Source organism: Drosophila subobscura, chromosome O (genome assembly GCF_008121235.1).
Source record: "Drosophila subobscura isolate 14011-0131.10 chromosome O, UCBerk_Dsub_1.0, whole genome shotgun sequence".
Lineage (NCBI taxonomy): Eukaryota > Metazoa > Arthropoda > Insecta > Diptera > Drosophilidae > Drosophila > Drosophila subobscura.
In genome coordinates, this window is record NC_048533.1 from 4,464,620 (window position 1) to 4,477,204 (window position 12,585).

Below are 12,585 nucleotides of genomic sequence, written 5' to 3' on the forward strand. Positions count from 1 at the left end.
CTCCATGGGTTACTTAATAGGCAGCCCTTACATGGAGCATCCATCCATCCATCCATCCAACCATGCATCCGCACAGGCAATAGACGTCAGCATCGAGCTTTAAAACTGATGCTGATGCAGCTGCACCTACCACCCTCCCCCCTGGTTGCTCCTGCCCCAAAAGTATCCTGTAGTTTTTTGCCACACAGAATGGCGGTGCCGCATCCTACATGCCACACAGTTCAGCGACACGCAGCCTCAAAAGGAGACGAACGCCGTGCGTCTTTCAATCCTTTTCCTCCCATATGCAAATAGAAGGTGCCCCTCGTGTGCCACCGTGCCCCGTTGCGTTGCACCTTGAGCAAAGTAGGATAAAAAGAAAATGCAGCAAAAGCTGCAGCAGCACCTGTAGGGCAGATGAGGGGGGAGAGTAAGGGGTGGTGCTGCCGCTGCTGCAGACACATTTTAATGATGCATGCAACAGTAAACTGCAATCAGATATGCGCACATCGTTAGTCTTCAGCATCAGCCGCCGTTTGTTGATTATCTTAGAATGGAGAGCACGAGGCAAGAAAGATAACTCATACGCCCAGTGGGCTCTCCAATGTGTATTCTTTGCTATGCCACAGAGGCGGTCCCCAGCTCCTACTCTACTCCCTGTCCCTGTCCCTGCTCCTCCCTGGCGCACTGCCATTGCATGGAAATTTATTTGCCAAGCAAATAAACTGCAGTCAGGGCACAGGCACAGGCACTGCTCTGCTCTCCTTTGGCTGTGCCCGTGCCGTGTGTCCTGTTTGCCAGGAAAAGAAGCCAGCATTCTTCTTGCTGCTTGCTCCTGGCTCCTTGGCCTCCACTTTATCCCTAAGGACGGAGTGCAACGAGAGGAGCGTGACGGGTAGGAAACCCCTAACGGAGGCACTTTTTTATGCAACTTCTTCAGCTCGAGTGGTTTCCCAAGTTGACGTTTCAAATGTCAATTGTGTGCTTAACTGCATTCTTTTGACTCGGGAGTCGTCTCCGACGTTCCTTATTTGCTTGAGTGTGTGTGTGTGTGTGTGTGTGTGTGAGAGTGTGTGTGACTAGGGCAACGGCAGACCCCGAGTCTCGAGCCTTCAGCCCATTCCCCGAGTCTTTGTCTAATTTTGGTTTCTTTTTGTTGCAAATTGCGGCCTAAGCGAAGGCTGGGCGGGGACTGTGAGAGGAGAGGTGAGGAGCGGGTCGTTCCAAGAGATCGTTTAGGCTGCTAAGAGCAGAACTGATGGAACATTTGATACCTCAAAACTGCAGATAATATTCGCTCTTAGAATGAAATTGCCTTGAAGTCTGTTCAACCATTCCCTTCCTTTACATTTCTTTAACTCAATTATCGTCTCCAGCCCCTGCCCTATATACCCTTCCTCTGCTGGCTCTAGCTCTCTCCAGGGTACCTCTCATAATTTCTTTTCTTTGGCTTTCACTTTGTTTGAGCAACGTTGCAGTGACTTTTGCCAAGTCGTTGGGAAAATATGCCGCATTCACATATACAGAGAGAGGGAGAGAGAGGCAGAGGCAGAGGCAGAGGGAGAGATGGAGAAAGTCAGACTGCAATCTTGCCTTCAATTAAGCTTTGACAAGTGCATTGCACACGGAGATGGAGCTGGCGACGTGAGGGTTGAGGGTTTGGTGGGTCCTGAGCTTTAGTCCTGAGACAAGCAACAGAAGACGGAGCAGCGGAGCAGCATTGGCAGCAGCCTTCGAGCGAGCAACAGCCCACAAAGCGCATAAATATGAATGAGGCAGCGGGGTATGAGAGCAGCTCCTTGCCTCGTTTCCCAAAATAAAATAAAAACAGTGGAGAAGAGTGCAAAAAGAAGAGGCTGGAAGCGGCCCAAAAGAGTTGATGCCAGGATGTTGCCAGGTGAAGAACTGAACTGTGCAGAACTGAAGAAGGAAACGCAAATAAATGAATTGCACTTTTCCTTTGCTCGAATATTTCTTCTTCTTCTGGGCCACGTTTCAATGGACTCACTGGCTCAATGGCACGAGGCACGAGGCAAGGGAAAACTTTGCATATTGTGTTTATTCTATGCCCCAAAGAGAGAGATAGAGAGAGAGACTCGGAGATAAAGAGCTGCAGTGGGAGGTGGAGGTGGAGGTGGAGGCAAAGGCAGTGGCAGCCTTTAATTAAGCGGGCCCAAGTCGCAGTCCGTTGCCATTATGCTTAGATAATGGCAAGGCCGAGACCGAGACGAGCCATGGCAGAGGCAGAGGGGAGTCAGGGAGTGAGAGGGAGTGGCAGAGGCAAAGGCAGCAACAGATATGAAATGCAAATTATGCGGCGAATTGTGTGCTCATTAATTAAAATTGAACCAAATTGACAGCAGCAGCAGCAGCGGCAGTAGCAGCTCAGAGCAAGAACCAGGTGAAGGAGGAGTCTTAACCAGGCACTGGCTCTGACTCCGGCTTCGTCTGCTGCCATCAAAGAGCCATCATCATTAGAATTGAGACCGAGAGGCTGGCCAGCAGCTTAGCCAACAGAATCCTCATCATCTATCCATCATCTACCCGGTCCCCTGCCATCTCTGCGCCCTGGACGAGTGCTCACTGTCCACGCCAGTGCACTTTGAGGTGAACACTCAAAAGTTTTTTTCGTTACAGCAGCAGCAGCAGGAGGAGGAGGGAGGAGTGGCAGTAAAATATTATACATATATTACATTTAGGTGGGGGCATGCGGCATGCGGCAGGAGGCGCTTGACGCTTGCCGTCAGGGTCTGAGTCAAAATGCAAATCTTGCAGATTTTTAATTTCTTTTCAACGAAATTTTTGTATTTTCTGTTTGCATTTCTTGTTGTTCGCCTCAAGGACGGTGGCGGAGGCGGAGGCGGAGGCAGGAGCAGGAGCAACCCTTTTTTTTTGTATTTGGCAGCTGCCAAGGATGCTGCTGCTGCTGCTCCTTGTGCTCCTTCTGCTACTGCGACTCCATGCTGCTTTTAAGCTTTATTATTATGTATTATAGATTCATATTATGCACTTTTAATTTCTTTTGTCTCGCTTCTCGCGTCTCCCTCTCGCTCGTGGCTCGAGACAGCCCAAAAGGAATGCGTTTTAGGGTTAAATATTCAACGGGCCACACCGCAGCAGCTACACTCTATCGCTGGGCAGTAGCTCTGGCAGGGAAGAGCTTACCGTGTTACCCGTTCCTCGGGGCAGTGTATATCCTGCAGCATGTCCTTGCCAGATCCACCCTCCATGTGGCAGCCTCTGTGCGCTGCAGCAGTGTGGGTTGTCTTCACTCCGCTCTGGTTGCATTGCCACAAGTAGCCACTGCCCCCCCCACGCCACTCCTGCGTCTTGTGCAATGCCTTTCAAGATGCTTTTTTTATACCCGGTACTCGAAGAGTAAATAGGGTATATTGTATTTGTGCACATAACGGTTGTATGTAACGCACAGAAGGAAACGTCTCCGACCCCATAAAGTATATATATTCTTGATCAGCATCAATAGCCGAGTCGATTGAGCCATGTCTGTCTGTCCGTCCGTCTGTCCGTCTGTCCGTCTGTCCGTCTGTCCGTCCGTCTTGTTGAGCGCCTGGATCTCAGAGACCATAAAAGCTAGAGCCACCAAATTTTGCATCCAGACTTCTGTATGCTCACACTGTTACAAGTGTATTTCAAAAATCAGCCACGCCCTCTTCCGCCCCCGCAAAAGGGCGAAAACCTCCCAAATCTACAATTTTAAAGATAAAAGAAAAACTAAAAACGCCATTCCGTAGGGAATGACCATATCTATCTGATCACCAAATTGGGATCCGATTGGATCATTATTATGGCCACAATGAAGAAATTAAGTTGCAGTGGCTAAACCCACCCTGTCCAGCAGCTTTTGTTGCTTTTACACATTCTCTCATTCACACTCTGCTTCGCGCAGTGGCAGAGGCCTCTTCCCCTGACACGTCTCTGACTCATCCTCTGCCACGACTCTGCCGCTGCCTCTGCCCTGACTCTGCAGTGTGTGTCTCTAGGGGAGGGTGGCGAGCTAAAGGAGCGTGTTGGCGTGAGTAGTGTTGTTGATGTAGATGACAGATGAAGAGAAAATGTAAAATTTGACAAATAACCGCTAAGGTGCAGATGTAGTACTGAGTACCGGGTATAAGAGTTGTGACGCGGCTTAAGACGCGTCTCACAACGTTCCTCCTCGTTTTGCTCAATTTTCTTGGCTGGCATTTCGGGGGCTGCTGCGATTGTGGGGCTCCACTTTGGGGTTGCATCTCGGGTAGATACATTCGAGTAATGAATTCAGCCCGAGGGGTGGCGACAATGAACTTGCATTTTGATATCCCAAAATGTGCCAGGGCGTTGACACGCAATAAGGCACAAGGCAGAAGGAAAAGCCAGCAAAGGAACAGAAACAGAAACAGGAACCGAACAACCGAAAACCAAACCTTAACTTCACGCTTTACTTACCATTCGGCCACGTTCACACAGGACCTCAGAAGGAGTCCGTCCTGAGTAGGGAGAGGAGGAAGTTAGGGGTGTTTAGGGAGGAAAGTTGTGCAGCAGTCCCAGCAGCAGCAGCTGGGAACCAAACAGAACCTGCCGAATCATGTACGTAAAGCTATGCCACATAGCGCACACCTTGAGCCGCCCCCGGAAGGCGCCTTGAAGCAGAACCAATGCTCAAAAACAGACCAGAGTCCAGAGACCTGAAAGGAAGCAATTTCCATTTACATTTTCCATTTGCATTGCGGATCACAAAGATCACAGTCGCCATATCCGGGTGGTATGGGGGAGGAGGCAAGGGTGCGCTTTTCACACGGCCAGAGGGTCGGTCGGTCGGTCGGTTGGTCGGTAATAATTTTTAATAATTTCCTTTCGCGTTTAAATAGTTTTTCCTTGGGGGAGGCCGACTGGCAGGCAGACAAATTCCCACCGCTGAGGCAGTCGGACACAATTGAAGTGTTAGATGCAAAGAAACAATTGCCCCAGCAAGTGGCTGCTGCTGCTGGAGCTGCACTTGCAGATACGCACAAGATAAGTTGATTGCACTAATTTGAGTGCAGCAGCAGCAGCAGCAACAGCAACACCACAGACTAGTTCCCATGCTCCCGGCAGCCCAAAGTTGTGTCCATAGTTCCGCATTCGACAATTGCTGGTTCCTTCTTCGATGGGATGCTGCTGCTGCTGCTGATGCTGCTGCTGAGGCAGTGCTCAAATAATGATGAGACTGAGGCACAACTGGTCTGCTAGGGGCTGCTTCAATCAACATCTGACAAGAAGTGTTAAATCTGCATCTGACCATAGGGTTCCAGCACGTACACAATTGCAGTCCATGGGAGGACAGACTTTATTAGAATATCCGGCAGCTTAGACCGCGCTCCGTAGACAGCATGTCTGCAGCAGCAGCAGCACCAGCGATCGTCATTGCTCTCCCTCTGGTGCGATGTGCTCTACATTGTCATAATTCATAAATCAACTAATTCTGGAGTCGTTGAGCCACCGGCAACAAATAGAGTCGCCTCCCACCCTCACCATCGCTCGCTTCTCAGGGCCCCCGAAATCTGTGTTCAAAGTGGGAAAAGTTCTCAGGGTGTCAGCCATCCGAAGAAGTAGCAGCAGGATAAGTGTAGATGGGGGCAAGTGGCAGGGGAAGCAGCGGAGCAGGGGACAAGTAGAGAAGACAATTAAAGGGTTTCGAGTTGCCTTAATGAACCGCAACACAAACAAAAGGTCAAGTCGAAGCCCAAGAGTCGAGAGCCGAGAGCCGAAAGACAAACCCCGCCGAGAGACAAAGGCCAAAACCAAAACTCAAAAGTGGAAAGGGTGGTGGGGCAGCATTGGGAGAGGCAAAAAGGAGACAAGAAGGGAAACGTCACGGCGGTTGCCTGCACTTCCTGGAGAAAGAGAAAAAGCATGAGAAGAAGACGCCAGCAGGGTTTCAATTACGCACCAAAAGATTCTCTCCATCTGCGACTGGAACTCCAAGATGCCGCGACCGAGTGACCTCTCCTCGCCTCTCCTCTACCTTAATTGAGCATGAAGCGTCGCATTGCATTGACACCTTTTGGTGGGACAGGACAGGACAGGGTCTCGTCGACTGGCATTATGAGACATGGACATCAGAATGGACAGCAGCAGCAGAGAATTGACAGCGACATCGACAACCAAATGGATATGGGGACAGCCCTAAGATATGGAGACAACGACACTAATGAACATTAATGTTCTCTCTCTCGCTCTCTGTCTGTCGTTCGATGTTCGTCTCGTCTCGTCTCGTCTCGTATTGTGTAATGTTCTCTCGCGACTTTAATGTAAAGTGCAATGAAGCAATGCAAGGCCACTGCAATGGGCAGTGCTGCAAACGGGGCGGAGTGCATCCACCGGATGTGCTCATTAAGTGCTGTGCTGTGCAGCCTTTGACTCGACTGAAACGAGAGAAGCAAAAGAACCGAACCGAACCGAACTGGACTAGACTCGACTCGACTCGACTCTTGCCAACTGAGTTATGATGCCAGCTGACGACGAGCTGTCACAGAGTAGAGGGAATCAGAGGCACTGCCAGTGGCCCTGCAGCAAGTGGTTGTTAAGGTTGATTCATGCCTCATGCCTTAATGCCACTGCCCAGCCCTCATATATACTGCAGCACGTGGTGGCCACTCAACTTTCTATAGGAGGCACTGCGCGGCGCCCCCTCTTAATGACAAACCGAAACTGAATCTGAATCCCTTTCTAGTTGTGCTGCCCCTTGCCACATAATGCAAAACCATTTTCCACAAATTTAATTCCATTAATGTCCTATCTGTCGCGCTTTCCTTTCACGGTGGTCTTCCATGATGGCTGCTTCTGCTCCTCTCTGGCTTCTCCTTCTGCTCCTCTGACTGCTGGCACTTCAGAGTTCTTCAAATGTCAAGCGGAGGCAGCAGCAGCAGCTTCTCCAGCAACTAAATTATCATAATGAATCCCTCCGAACTGGACGACTTTGCCTCTCAGGCTCTTTGCTCTCTTTCGACTACTTGAGTTTTGTTTGCCCCCTGGGCCCTCCCTGCCTCTGCGATTAAGCGGCTGCTGCCTCTTAGCCCTATTCCTAAACGTATTTTTAATTGAAACTGTCACTTGTGGAGGAGCCTGAAAGAAGAGTCCTGGGGTTTCCAGTCATTGATTTTCTGCAGCTTTTCCGTACCGTAGTTTTCATTGCAATTATGAAAAGTACCAGGCGATGGGGGAAAGGGCTCAAAAGTTTTCCAAGAATTTCATCTCCGATGCATAAATCAACAATTGTATTCCCTCTCGCTGTGGATATCTTCTTCCCTCTGCGTCTCTACGTGTAAGTGTGTCCAGACGACATTCCCCATTGTTTGATCAAGAAAATCTTTTTCATTTAAAAGCAAAAACACACACAGGGAACGGCAGAGTGGCAGAGGAAGGATGCAAGATGGGCAGAGTGCTGCATGCTGGACGAACAATTGAAATTGAATTTTATTCTTTACAAGATTTTATTGCGACTTTTTGACTCACTTGCTGTCCCGCTCGGCCCTGCTCCAATCCCTTTCTCTGAACTCAATTTGTTATGAAAACTCAGGCGACAGGAGGAGCCGCTGCCTCTGCCGCTGCCGCTGCTTGCTCCCTTTTTGGAACCCATGCCGAATCGCAGTCCGTTTTTATAAGCAGCAAATTTCATTATTCAAGTCAATTTGGTCCGCCCCCCAGACAAGTTCTCGCTCGATAGTGGGTGTTCTCTCTATCTCTTCCTCTGTGTCTCTGTCTCTTTCTGTGTCTCTGACTCTGTCTCTGTCTCTGTCTCTGTGTTGATGCCTTTCATTTGTGTCGACTCTTCACATGGGTTCAATTGAATTAAATACAATCAATTTGTTGATACGCAGATGAATTTAAACAAATTTAGTCCGCCTCCGGAGGGAGCACTCGACGCGACAGTGACTCAGCCTTAGTCACTCTCCAACACAGCACGAGGCGAAGGCAAATGACACCCAAGTTTTGTCCAGCTCCAAGGTTTCCAGACATGCAATAGGGGGATGTACAATGTGCCCCCGTCTCTCTCTCCTCTTCCAAAAGAACATCAGATTTGTCCTCGGCGATAAGCAAAGCAAATTGGGATATGAGCCAGCGGTTGGAGGGGGGCCTTGGGAGGGGACTACTGAAAGGTACAACCTCTAATTATCTCAAGGCATGACATGAAGTCATTTCTCTGTGGCCAGGACAGTGGATACCTGGAGTATCTATGTGTATTCTATTAATGCTCGCCTCTCGCGCGCCTCTCGCTATGAAATTGAAACTTCAAATATTTGTACGAGCCTCAAGGACTCGAAGGACTCACAGGACACTGTTTTGTGACCGCAACTCTATGCCATGTGTGGGTAATTTCCTTAATAACCCGCCAGCCAGCCTATCGCATTAACATATCTCGCATTTGTCATAAAAATAAGTCAAACCACCAGCACCACCCACTCAATGGGCAGCAGTCAGTGTCCCTGGCCAGGTGGTGGTCTCGCGTAGGAGTAGGTGGAGGCAGTGAGGCGTTTTGTTAAGGAAACTTCCACCTCGGTTAGTGGGAAGGAAGTGTTTATGCCCCTGGTCTGGGGTGGGGGGTATGCGTATGCGTCTCTTAATGACCCCGACTAAATGGACACATTACGCACAGGACACACTGGACACACGGAGAAAATTGAATTATTCAGCGGCGTCGCGCATTGCGTGATAGAGTCCTTAAGCTCCTGCTTCTCCAGTCCCCCACCCCGCTAAACTATATGTAAGTAAAGCTAAAAGTTAAGTAAGAAATGTACGCCACACAAATATACGTTACAAAAAGCCAGAAGGCACAAGGCAGCAGGCACAGAGAGGCGGCAAACAATAAGGCACTAGAAGGTGGGCATGGGCTGTGGGGAGGGGTTGGCTTGAAAGAAAACTTATGGTAGTTCCACAGAGTGACTCCGTTTACGCTCCATGACCATACAGCACACGCCACATGCAGGAGGCCAGCAGCAGAAGCAGAGGCAGAAGCAGAAACACTGAATGTAACGGCCACAAGCGATCGACGACAGTTGGTTTCCCAGAGCGTCTTGAAGACGCTTGCACCACCACCAGCAGTACCACGAGGCACTCGCAATGAGAAAATTGTGTGTGTTTGCCGAGGGAGGGACCCATGGGGTGACTTATTAAGGAACGACGACGACGACATCTGCCAGCTGCAAGAAGTCTACCTTTGATTGCAACGTTAATTTCAGCAGAGGGAAGGAGCTGCTGCTGCCACGCACCAAAGCGGATGCACGAAAAGGGAAAAAATCAATCTGAGACTCTCTCGGAACGGAATGTTAGCTGGCAGAGCGCGACTGTACCCAGAAATTAGTTGGAAGCGAATGCAAAAAGCACTTACGATTGAGTTGCTGTTGTGGGGAGGTGCACAAGGAGGCGGTGGGTGGGTGGAAGTATCATTTGGCTAACGCTTGAAATTGGCTTCGTGACGCTTATCGCGATCAATAAATAATATATGAGCGACGACGACGAACGACGACCAGAGACAGAGACGGAGATACACGGCGACATATCGAGGTGGAAAACAAAAAGTATCTGCCAGATACATTTGAGTAATTTGCGTCGTTAGTCAGGCAGGGGCCTAGAGATAGAGAGAGGGAGAGAGAGGCAAAATAATAATAATAAAAGAAAGTACGCTCCATGATTACAATGAAAATGTTTTTAATGCACCCAAACACACACTGATGCACAGATACACAGATACACAGATACAGCTACACTGATACAGAGAAAGATATCTGCATAGATAGGAGCAGCTCCAAAGGCAGGGACATTGGACTGGCCACACGTCAGGCATGCACTTCCCGCCAGTCCCCCCAGTCCTACTCCTGGTACGCTTTTTCCTTCTGACATTTTTTTTGTTTTGTTTCGTGATATTAAAAGCGCGATAAGCAGCAGGGACACGAAGGTGGCAGAGGGGGGGAGGGGGTGCACAGGTGCCTCACTCATCGACTCGCCTCGACTCGACCGCTGCATGTGGAAAAGCCAAAGGAAAAGCTGCAAAGTCGAACGGCGGCCCATTCAGAGCGTGGACACAAAAAAGAACGAGCCAGTGGGAACAACTTGGCCACATATGGCCATTTTCTGGCCCAGGCCATTGCGTGCTCTGTGTCCTGTACGTATCTGTATCTCTCCCTATGTCTGTGTGCTATCTAATCAAGCGCTGAAAGACAATAAAAGCCAACACAAAACGCAACCACGACAAACAGCGACCACAAAATGTGCTTATGTCTGGAAAAAAAGAACAAAACAAAACAGCAGCAGGACACAAGAACTGGCAGGCAACGAAGTAAAGGGTTAGACTACAGCAGCACCCTATAATCGCAGTGATTGGTGCAGGCAATTTATTGAAACAATTTGTACGCTGATCGGATATGCCCCACGGGCACAAATCTACTACTCCAGCGACTAAGTGCAGACCCCAAAAATGTCGTATCTATGGCCCGCCATATGGTGGCAAAGCAGCAGCAAGCACCGATATCGCTGAGAGTGTTTCCATGTATCTATAGTGCGAGTATCTCTATCTTATCTGGCAGTTCGAGGGCTTAGCCAAAAGAGGCTACTCCTTGCATCATCCTCCCATCCGCAGTGGCCCAGCGGCACTCATAGCCATAACGGAGGCTGGCATAGAATCATAATAATTCGAGTTTACTGCATTGCAATCCTGCAATCCCAATGAATGCATGAGGGGAGGGTAGACAGTTAGTTGCCTTTTGGCAAGTGCCTGGCAAAAGTTTTCGCATAAAATGCCAACCGCCTGAGACAAGAGACACAACCCGAGAAGGACATTTTCTTTTAGCACAATTCTCTCTCGCTTCACTTGCTCACAAAGTTGCTCTTGGGCTGCCAATTCTCATGGAAACAAAACGAAACGAAAACGGCTGCCAGCAAAAACTTTTGTGGCAACATACAACAACATATTAATGTGTGGCAGGCAGGATTATCAGAGCACTCTCCACACTCCTGCTGCAACTGTAACTGCAATGTGGCCATGTGGCCATGTGGCAATGCAAATGAATGCCAAAACAAGTTGAAAGGTGTTTTCTAAACTTTATCGACTTCCACTTCCGACACCGCCATCACCCGTTAGGTAAATATTTAGTTATGCTCCTAGGAAAATGGGAAATATGATCAGGTAAAAATCGTATCAAGAATCCAGGCAGAATTTTGGATGGATGGATGGATGGATGAATGTCAACCACCACTGCCGTCGCCGCCTAGAATGCAACGCCCTTTGGTTCCGTCTGCCTGGGTGCCCCTCGCTTCCTCGCTGCCTTCGCTTCCTTGTGCTGCCCCCTTCCCCATCATTCGTTTTGCGTCTCTGGCGATCGCCAGCTTGTGCGCACGCGCATTGAGGCATAGACGAGAGTCCAGGTGTGCTTGCTTGTGGCACGTTCCCTACCCCCTTGGGCAGCTCTGGCACTCTGTCTCTCGGTTATCAGCTGTTGGCTCTGGCGATCATCAATATAGGGGCCCACAGCGAGAGAGCGCTGGGTGCAGGGGGTTACCGGATTGAGTTTCAGTTCCGTATTCGGGATTCCGCATTCGCATTCGCATACCTCTATTCGTGATTTTTCCATTGAATTTCTCTCTCTTATCTACCAAAATGAATCTTCAGAGCGGATTCATAATGCCTAATTGCTGCAGAGGCAGAGACAGGCAGGGGGAGGGCATGTTTGGTTAGAAATAGTTTTTATATTTTTAACGGATTTCCGAGTCGCTTGACCGTAACGCAATGTACCCTCTCCTGCCTCTCCTGCCTCTCCAACCTCTCCTCCTCCTACAACTGCTGCTGCTACTGCAACCCACTTTAGTGTCCAGGTCCAAGTGTCGCCAGAGTCGTGTTGGCTGTTGCTGAGCCCAAAGCATATTTTAATGATGACACCCGTCTGCGACAGAGATACACAGCGATAGGCGCAGGGGGCATAGAATGATGGGGGGGAAAGAGGGAGGGAGAGAGAGAACGCGAACACATGGCTGGCACTCCGTGCCACACTTCGTTCAACGACGACCAACGATGAGTACATTACCGTGTGCCGCGATCTGTGAAGGCACATTCCAAAGCACACTTTGCGATACACACAGCCCGTGCCCCGGTGCCTCATGCCTCATGCCTCATCCCCTCATCCCCTTTGGCATGCAAAGTACGAAGCGAAGCCAGCAGGAAAATGTGTTAAGGTCGTAATTATCTGCGCTGCTGCTGCTGCTGCTGCCGCTTGTAGGTGGAACTTCGCCTCAGCTGCAACTTTCTTTTGCTCCTTTTTCTGGTGTCTTTACTGTGCTCGAACCCATGCCATATGCTGCCTCTCGCGAGGGGTTGCTGCCGCTGCGCCTATTGATAAGGCGATCCTAGAGCAAAGACCATAGACCAGCGGACCTTAGAGGCGCCCCTTAAGTGCATTGAACTTGTGTGCCTCTCCATTGATGTATCTAAGGATATACTTGGCGGGGTAACTGTAACTGCAGCTCTAAGGAAAGCATTCATGACGGTATGAATACAGTTTGGTCCGTATTCTAGTCTTAGGAAAGTATTCATGGGGAATGCCAACTGTCTGCATATATCCAAAGCGAAATCTTGAAGTG

The 12,585-nt window shown here is 49.5% G+C and overlaps 1 long non-coding RNA gene across 5 annotated transcripts in view; it reads left to right on the forward strand.

Annotated features, from left to right (window-relative positions):
* The window catches only part of LOC117898365, a 43,891-nt gene that overhangs the window by 29,853 nt on the left and 1,453 nt on the right, over positions 1 to 12,585 (forward strand). The window lies entirely within an intron of this gene.